This window comes from Myripristis murdjan, chromosome 1, assembly GCF_902150065.1.
Source record: "Myripristis murdjan chromosome 1, fMyrMur1.1, whole genome shotgun sequence".
Classification (NCBI taxonomy): Eukaryota; Metazoa; Chordata; class Actinopteri; order Holocentriformes; family Holocentridae; genus Myripristis; species Myripristis murdjan.
The window spans coordinates 2,387,963-2,398,372 of NC_043980.1; the positions used below are offsets into that span (position 1 = coordinate 2,387,963).

Below are 10,410 nucleotides of genomic sequence, written 5' to 3' on the forward strand. Positions count from 1 at the left end.
TAGAACAGATTTAATCTTGGATAAAAGCCTCAGATGATAAAAACTGGTTCTTACAACAGAGTTAATCTGTTGGTCCAATTTAAAATCACTGTCAATCTTTACACCAAGATTAGAAACTGTGGGTTTAAAATAAGGTAAGAGGGGGTCCAGGTCCTTAGGAGGGGCATCATAGTTTCCCTTGGGGTCAAAAATTATTATTTCAGTTTTTGTTTCATTAAAATTTAAAAAGCTCTGGGCCATCCAGGCTTTGATTTCCCTGAGACAGTCTAGCAGCGGGAGAAGGTATAGAGAGAAGAGAGCTGGTCCAAGGATGGACCCTTGGGGAACTTCCCACGGTAGGGGGGCACATGAGGAGACACAATCACCAATTTTAATTTTAAAACTTCTCTCTGACAGGTAGGACCTGAACCAATCAAGTGCTGTACCCTTTAAACCCACATATTGTTCCAGGCGAGCAATGAGAGTTGCATGATCTACCGTATCAAACGCTGCTGTTAAATCCAAAAGCATTAAAAGGGCTGCGTTACCAGAATCAGTGGTCAATAAAATATCATAAAAACCCTTAAAAGTGCAGACTCAGTGCTATGAAAAGCTTTAAAACTAGATTGAAAGATGTCAAGGATGCCATGAACATCAAGATGAGACTGCAGTTGTAAAAGTACAGCTTTCTCAAGGATCTTGGAAATAAAAGGAAGCTTCGATATTGGTCTGAAATTTGACAAGATGCTCGGATCCAGATTTGGCTTTTTAATTAGAGGTTCCACTATGGCCTGTTTAAAGTACACCGGAACAGTGCCTGAGGCGAGGCTGCTGCTTATAATTTGATGGACATTTTGACCAATGGTCTCCCAAACCTCTTTAAAAAGGCGAGGTGGGATAACATCGGTGGGAGAGCAATAGAAAGGTCACATAAAGGGGGGGATATGTGGCCTCTGATATTTTCTACCTTTTCAACAAAATAGACAAGAAATTTTTCACAGACCTCAGAAGAAACCTCAAGGCAGGTGGATTGGGGAACATTTAAAATAGAATCGATGGTTTTAAAAAGAACACGTGGTTTGTTAAAATGGCTGGAAATGATGTCAGAAAAATGCTTTGTCTTTTCCTGTTTAACAATTTTGTGATATCTTTTCCAGCTGTCCCTCATGAGATCATAAGAAACATGGAGTTTGTCTTTCTTCCACTTGCATTCAGCTTGCCTGCATTCCAGTGTTGTGCAAGTTCATAGTTCTCATGAACTAGTTCAAAGTTCAGTTCACACAGTATAAAAATGAATAGTTCACGTTCATAGTTCACCATTTCAATTTTGAACTAGTTCAAAGTTCAGTTCATTTCAGTTTTTTTAGGTGAAAAGTGAGAATGAAAGACTGACCTTGTTTTTCAAAGAAAACTATGACATCCATCACCACCTAAAACTGTTCGCTGTTTACAATTATATATTGTCTTAGTGGAATTGTAGAAATCTGTAAATCTCAAACAATGTAGTCCATTATTAATTTGTCTACCTGTTGCTGGGAAATCCAGTAATACCCCTGAAGGCTGCAGGCAGTGTGACTTGGGTCATTTGGGGCTGGCAGGGGGTGTTCTTGCCCATTCCTGATGACTTTTTGGGATTGTCAAGGACTTGTAGATATTTTCTCACACTGGATGGATGCTTCAACTCCAAATGCCTTTTCAAATTTGAAGTTGACATGTCCACCTGCGCTGAGAGTGTTTTTCAGCGCAGGTGGACATGATTTGCACAGAAAAGTTAGATTTTTGCTGTCGGAATCAATGTAGGGCCCTATAAAATCCGTTAGGCTTATTTTACTTTACTACCAAAAAAGAGTGTTTTTAATGTTTATGACTAAAATGCACACAAATGAAATAGAAATTACCTTAAATTAATTGAGGTAACAAATAAACAACACTTTATTTATTTATTTATTTAACAATTACATTGTTATAGCAGTAAAAGGTGAAAATGATATGTTATTAATAATTGAACAATGTTAAATTATGTTTTAAAAATGTAAATTACTTATCAAACAGACCTAACAATTCAGCTACCAATGAATGAGCAGTAGTATGCCTGTGAAAACATAGATTGAAAAATAAGCCGAAGTGATACCTCTTCTCTGAATAGACAAGCTAAGCCAGTGTGCCGCTGTTAGCCAGTGAAAATAGCGCAGAGTGGTCGCTCTTCGCGTTGTTACACAAGCTATGTCAGTGCGCCGCTGTAGCTGGAAAGTTTCTTTGCTTTTGGACTCGTGCGGTGCCGGTGCAGGTGTTGGAATGGTTTTTCTTGGTGGTGCAGGTGAAACCACTGGAGGGGTTGTGCCACCCAGATTTGCTTCTCTCCATGTAATTTTCCCCATACATACATTCATGTTCCACACAAAAACAGAATTTCATTCAAATTATGTCAAATCCCGCAATATTCCGTATTAAAAAGGAGAAGGGAAATTCCGCAATAATTGGACCTAAACATTGGCGCTGACTCTCACATAATCTGAACGAGTTCACGTTCAAGTTCTTTATTTACAAATACATTGCGTTCAGTTAAACGTTCTTAAAAAAAATGAACGTGTTCAATGAATGCGTTCTTTTGAACTCGTTCATGCACAACACTGCTGCATTCACGCCTCGCAGCACACGTGACGTCATTTAACCATGGCTCAGATTTAGGTTTGGGACGCATCGTTTTAAGAGGAGCAACACAGTCAATTATATTATGGCAAGTGGTCAAGAAGGAAGACGTTAACCCTTCAGTATTCGTGTCAAGGGGTGACACAGAGTCAGACAAAGTAACATAAAAAGCAGAGGAGAACTGTGCGGCGGTGCCAGGGTTAACCATACGGCACCTGTGCGCAACAGCGCACGGTTTGTTTACAAGGCAGGGCGAAGCAAACTCGAATAAAACAGGCATATGGTCGGAAAAAACAGCATCACATACTAAGACATTGGAAGTAGTCAAACCACATGATAGGATGAGGTCTAAAGTGTGCCCATGCTCTTGCGTGGGTCCAGTAACATGCTGCTCGAAATTAAAGGCCTCAATGAGGTTTATAAAATCCTTCGCCAGCGGCTTTTGCGGACAGCAGACGTGCACATTGAAGTCTCCAACAATTAAAATACTATCATAATTTGGCACTAAGCCAGTTAAAAAGTCCGAAAACTCCTGAATAAAGTCTTTATTATATTTAGGCGGTCGGTAAATTACTGCGCAAAGTATCGGGCTGGTGTGCACGAGCTCGAACATGCACAGCTCAAAACTTGAAAAGGAGAAACGCGACTGGAGTTTGCAGTTTAAGTTCTCTTTTAAAATAACAGCTACTCCTCCACTGCGCTCGGTGGTCCTCGGCGAGTTGAAACAAGTACAGCCAAGCGGCAACAGTTCAGACAAGGCGGCAGACTCACCAGCACTCAGCCAGAGGGCTGTACTACGAAGGAGGCTCAACATAGCCAGGCTTTGTGTTCACTATCAGGCTCAACAAAACCTAAAGCTCCAATCAAAGTTAAGTGGTTTCACGACGGTGGTTATCATCAAGATCTGTCAAGTCCGGCTGTCAGCTTTGTGCTCTGTGCGTGTTCACATAAAAGGGGGCGTTTTGGCGTCATATGATTCTACTTCCGCCAAAAATGGACCGTTCACAGGCTGCATATTTCACACAGGAGGAGCAGCTTGTCCTCATGCAGGGGTATGAAAACTTTAAAAGTACAATAACCGCTAAGAGCAATACTGTGGTGGCAAATAAGGCGAGAGAAGAATGCTGGCAGAAAATTGCTGACCGAGTGAATGCGTAAGTCAACACTGACTCTCATTATATTCTATCAGTCCTATTCTCTTATTCTTTATCTTTTAATTTCTGACAGCTGAACATTGCGCAACTTGTGAAAATTAATCTTTGTCAATTTAAACTAAATAAACTAGAGCAACAACAGTATATTTGGATGATCTTTTATAGCTATTGTTTTCATATATTTTACTCAGGCCTATCTCAATTATAGAATGTGAGCGTCTGTTTTATAGAGAGTGAGGCTGGATGTGTGTCGTGAATATACAGTGTTTCTTTAAGATGTTGTACGACAAATCTCGTACTGTCTTTGTACAATTACAATATGACAATGCCTTTTTTAAACTGTGAAAATAGCTTAGACCTTCTCAGGATCTGCCCTATAATAGGCCAAACATTGAAATCAATTCATTCATGGCCACATCATAGTGAAATAATAAATTTCACTGATTATGTGAGATACATAAGTAGACTTGGCCAATTTAGTATTTTATATTGGGTTTTAGATGTGGGACCAGCAGTACAAGAAGAACTTGGCAGCAAATGCGTGCAAAGCACAAAAATGTCATCCAAAGTGGTATGTAACTACCCATTAAGTTTGTCAGTCAGTGGATAATATTCTGTATCTCATTTTAAAATATCACCACTATTTTAAGCCAACAGGAAAAAAAATGAGAGGAGGAAGACTGGAGGTGGGCCAGCTCCTCCAGAATACACTGCATCAGAGGAGCTGGCCCTCTCCAACAATGAGGGCCGTCCAATAATGGAGGGGATCCAAGGGGGGGTCAGAACTGATCCATGTGCTGGCACCTCACAGCAAAACCTGTTTGTCCAATGTATGTATAAATTATTTGGTAAAGTACTAAATGTCTATTTGCTGTGGCCATCAGGCAGGAAAACTCACTATGTAATTTCAGGTGAAGGAGATACTGTGGTGCTTTTGGAGCCAGTGCCAGCACATGTGTCATGTGACATCACCCCAGAGGTAGCCTAACTGTCAAGTCAATGTGTCTGGTACTTTCATCTAGCCTATGTCTAATCTACATCATGCATATTTCTGAAATCATTCTTCAGGGTGACATGGATAATGACGACACAGTCTCTGTGTATTCAGAGAGGCCTTTGGGAGTAAGTGCATTTTTAAATTGATCTCTGAATGACAAATAATGAAGTAACATAACTTTGATTGCTGATTTCTTTCACAGGGAGACTATCTACACCACTCTCCTCAGCCCGCAGCCTCGACATCACATCGAGGAAGGAAGCAAACTGTAAGGGTTGTAGGCTATGTTTGAACAAAAACGCACTGTGCAAATTGAATCACAAGGAATTTTCCTTGACAATACATGACAAAGATACAATTGTAGCTCAGTAATCTCTTCTTCACTGAACAACCCGGTGTCGTATCACCTAAAACAATTCACACAGGTGTCTGCAGATACAGTACGTGCTTTGTACAAGAGAAACCTGGAGCTCGACAATCAAAAAAAGGAACTGGAAATAAAGAAACTTAAATTAGAAATAGAAATTTTGGAGGCAAAGAAAAAGGTAAATGGTAGTTTTAAAAAGTTGTAGCTAAGCATGATTAACATTATCGACTAATGACTTGTTCTCTTTTCCTCCCCAGCAAATGCAGTAAATAAAAAGTGACACTTTAATGAATGGTTGTTCTGTATATATTTTTAATCACTGAAAAATTGTGTTGTTATGGCCTGCCGGATGGCTGCACCGGTGGGATGGTCCACAGTCACAGGATCCACTTCATCTGGTGCCACCAATGGGACATGTGGTGCCCTTTCTTTTCTTATTACTGCAATGTTATGCAGCACCACACATGCTGCAATGATTTTGCATGCCCTCTCTGGGCGAACCCTCAGCCCACAAAGGCAGTTAAAACGGGACTTGATGACCCCAAAAGTCATTTCTATCCTGACCCTGCATTTACCCAGAGCCACATTAAAGCGGCTCTGTGATGGTGTGGCAGGGTCAGGATAGGGGGTCATCAAGTTTCTCGTGCAGGGATACCCTCTGTCCCCCACAAGCAGTCCATCAAAGAGCCCTATTAATGAAGAGAGGGAAAAATACTTTGTCAGTCTTAACAATTAAAAAAAGAGTAGGAAAAATATGAAATAGTGCCATACCTTGCTCTAACTGGTGACCCAGTAAAGACTCTCTAAAGATTCTGCTGTCGTGTACCGACCCAGGCCATCTTGCCTCAACACTGGTGACCAAAAGCTGATGGTCACAAGTCATCTGTCAAAAGCATTTCTGATTGATTTCAAAGAAAGCACAATGGTTGGGGATTCTGTGACTGTTATAGCCAATTGAAATAATTGCTGCAATATTCATTCAGTATTATGAATTTTACTTTAGAATATGTAACTTCAGTAGCTTTATGGGAGTGTTGCCTAGGAATTGGAGGTAAAGCCTGAGGTCAGTCAGGTGACTGAAAGTGTGTGTGGGTGACGGAGCAGGCGGTGGTTACCATGGTTACATGACAACGTTGACCACTATTTACGCTGCTTAGAGCTACTTGTCAGTAGTTTCAGATAATTGTTCGTTACATTTGAAGTTTAACTTGAATTATGGAGCCATTTCTGTTGATGTTTGTTTGCTCCATTTTTGTTAAATCTTTTTTTCTCAATCGGAATAAGTGGCGTTTGGAGTGCGTTTGAATCACCACGGGCTGCTCCCGTCCAATCATCACCTTCGGATGCCGTGACAGTCAACGTTATAATATAAGGGGTTTCCTTTAAAAAAAAAAAAAGAAAGAAAGAAAAAAGAAAAAAGTAGGCTACTATAACAAAGTCTGTGATACAACGGAATATTTCTAACAAACGTGAAGTCTGTACACCACTAATAGTGGCATATGTGCCACCAATCACCGGACAAAAATGAGCCTACTTTGTGATTTCACCTGCACACTGATACTATGAAAGGATTTCCTATTTATATAGTCTCCTTCGTTCTCCCCCAAGGGTCCTGTGATTGGGATGTGGGTGCAATCTATTGCACCCATAACCCTCGGGAATCCTATAAAGAATGAGATGTCATTATGCAAGTAGCTTAAGTCATACTGATAATAGAGAGAAGTATGAAAGCACACTACCTGCTAGTTGGTAAAATGCCTCTTTAACAGTTAGTGCGCTCACATGGCTAGGGAATACCACAAACATATTCAGCCTCTCAGTGAGAGCAAGAACCACCTTGTGAATAGCACAACACACAGTGTTCTTACTCACATTTTCTGCATCACCGACTGAATGCATGTAGGTTCCCGTGGCAAAAAAACGGAGCGCCACACACACCGTTTGCCCTACTGTGAGCGCACAACTTCTATCCGTGGCATTCCTGACACTTGGCTCAACAAGTGAGCAAATGTAGCGTATTCCCTCAGATGAAAATCTATAGCCTACCGCTCATGGAGAATATTGTCAGGAAATGCCAGCGGATCCACGCGATCCCTAAATTGCCTTTGCCTCCGCAGTGACCCACGGACAATCCTGGCTCCCAGCTCCGCCGGATCATCAGTGAACGGTGACGCCATCTCCAAAAGAGTTAAATGGTAGCCAGGCGGGGTTAAACTTAGCTCATAACCTGGTCGGGACCAGGTTATGAGTTAAGCCTAAATTACCATGGTGATCTAGCCGGGTTAAAAGAGAGCCACCTTCGTGATACAGGAAAGCCTGGCTTTAGACTCAACATACCTCGCTAACCCACTAAACCTGCTTCGTAGTACACCCCTCAGGTCTCTGTCACAAACAGCAGATCCAAATCCTGCGACGTGAAATAATCCTTCAGGATGAAAATTTTGTTCACAATCGATCTGGCGTTAACCAGGGCACATCTGATAGGAGCCGGGACATCGGCCGTTTGGGTTGCCCGAGCCAGCGGTCAGAGGTGGCGGTGATCCACTCCACCTCGGCGATGGCGAGGGAGGCAAGGACGGGGAGGGTGGGTCTCCTCATCCGGGCCAACAACAGGTACAAGCCAGGTTCCAGCGGGGTCCAGGACTCGCCACGAGGACAGGCGGCGGCAGGTTGCATTATGCAATGACGGGTAGCAGTGGGGCCGATTTTCCCTCAGCGCCAGATAGGCTTTGATTTTAACCAAAGATCCACTGCGCTTTCCACGGCGTCTGTGGCATCTCCTCCGGGGAAGCAGAACCTTAGCGCGTAGGAGGTGAGCAGGTACATCCGAGAGGAGCGGGGGAGGCGGCGATCCTTGGCCATTTAGATCAAACTTCACCAAGGTGTCAACAGAAAGTTTGATCTTTAGCAGAGCTTGGCAATCATAACACAGCAGAGAGTTTATGTTGCCGGGAACAATTGTTAGTATTAACACAAACACAAGCACAGCAGGGAGCATCAGACGGCGTGCCACACACACTGGCGCCATCTTTGACATGGTCAAGTATATTCTTAGAGTTGCTCTTTATGCAGCACGCCTCACAATATTACAGAAGTGGTTGGATGAAGATCCTCCAGATATAAAAACATGGTATGAAAAGCTAATGCTCATTTTACCAATGGAGAGATTGTCACACGTGCTAAGAGGCTGGTCCCCACTGTCTATATTCCTGAAAGAAGAATGGACAGATGTTATTAGCTTAGGAAGTACAAATAGAGTCTAGAGGCCTCCTCAAAACTACCTATTTAAATAAAAGGTTGTTATTATTGTTGTTGTTTTCCTTTTAACTATTGCTTATGTTTTGTTATGCTTTTGTTTTGTCATTTATTTATTTATTTATCTTTCTTTGTCTTTGTCCTCTACTTTGTATTGCAAATCAAGTCATGTATTGTCACATTACATTCTTTTTATTATCATGAATACAGTGAAATTATCAAAGAAGACACTATTAAGATGGGATACATGGGCACCTGGCTGCTCGCGCACTTCAAAGCTTAGTCAGCGGCGGGTCCGGGTATGGGAGCTGAATACGCAGCGGCCTGGGAAGGTTGTAGTTGGTAAGGGTAGGTAGGCGAAGGTAGTTAGTTAGTGTGTGTGGGTACCTGGATGCTCATGTCCCAATTTTTCTACATGAGTCAATTTATACTCAAGGTTTATTTCATATTGTGTTTGTGCTTATCTCATTGTTTGTATTGTATCATGGTTCCCCTTAATAAAAATATATGAAAGAGAAACTAACCTTTACGTTATTTATATCACACTATTGCTTTATATCTCGCTATTATATTTGATCTGTACATCTTTTTAAATTTATTTATTGAGCTACAATTTTTTAATTCTTTAGCTAATCCATTCCATATTTTTACCCCTATAACCGATACACATCTATTTTTGCTATTTATTCTTGCATTAGTTTGTTTGAAAATGGCAGTTCCCCTTAAGTTGTACCGGCCCTTTCAATGCTGGTACTGGCATTTTCAACCAAGAGGGCACTTTAGAGCAACATTTTAACCAAGAGGGCACTAGGGGTACAGCATTTTCAACCAAGAGGGCACTAGGGGTAGGGGTGCAGTGTTTTCAACCAAGATGGAACTTTAACGCAGCATTTTCAACCAAGAGGGCATTAGGGGTGCAGCGTTGTCAACCAAGAGGGCACTTTAGAGCAACATTTTCACCCAAGAGGGCACTTTAGAGCGGCATTTTCAACCAAGAGGGAACTAGGGGTGCGGTGTTTTCAACTGAGAAGGCACTTTAGAGCGGCATTTTCAACCGAGGGGGCACTTTAGAGTGGCATTTTCAACTGAGAGGGCACTTTAGAGCGGCGTTTTCAACTGAGAGGGCGCTAGGGGTGTGGCGTTTTCAACCGAGAGGGCACTTTAGAGCGGCGTTTTCAACTGAGAGGGCGCTAGGGGTGTGGCGTTTTCAACCGAGAGGGCACTTTAGAGCGGCGTTTTCAACCAAGGGGGCGCTAGGGGTGTGGCGTTTTCAACCGAGAGGGCACTTTAGAGCGGCGTTTTCAATCAAGGGGGCGCTAGGGGTGCGGCGTTTTCAACCCAGAGGGCACTTTAGAGCGGCATTTTCAACCAAGGGGGCGCTAGGGGTGCAGCATTTTCAACCAAGAGGGCACTTTAGAGCGGCGTTTTCAATCAAGGGGGCGCTAGGGGTGCGGCGTTTTCAACCCAGAGGGCACTTTAGAGCGGCATTTTCAACCAAGGGGGCGCTAGGGGTGCAGCATTTTCAACCAAGAGGGCACTTTAGAGTGGCATTTTCAACCACTGGTCTTGGGCCGTCAAATGTCTACAAGACTACCTGACAAACACCGGGATACAGCTGATTTCTCACATGTAAGGAGAGAAGAGCTGAACATGAATTTTATGGAGCTTTAATTTAATGAAATGCCTTAGCGGAGTTTTCCATGGAGAGAAAAAATGTTTTATATCCCAAGAAAGAGTAAGCTTTGAACTTTAAATTAAAACAGAGATCAGATTTTTTAAGACATTCCCACATGCAGTTATGGGCCAATGAAAACCTGACATGAAAACTTTTTTTTGGATTTGAAGAGGCTGCCATCCAGAAACTGATGCATATATCTGACTAACCATTAATACTTTGAACAGTCCATGTATGGATCTCAAAGCTCTAAAAAAAATCAAGTAGCTGGGGCAAATACAAAGTTGTTTTCTGAGGGCCCAAACATGGTCCACCACCAAACCCGTGGCATGCC

General features: G+C 42.3%; 1 pseudogene; it reads right to left on the reverse strand.

Annotated features, from left to right (window-relative positions):
* Positions 1 to 5,458: 5,458 nt before the first annotated feature.
* LOC115357158 (putative nuclease HARBI1) lies at positions 5,459 to 7,323 on the reverse strand (annotated as a pseudogene).
* Positions 7,324 to 10,410: the final 3,087 nt, after the last annotated feature.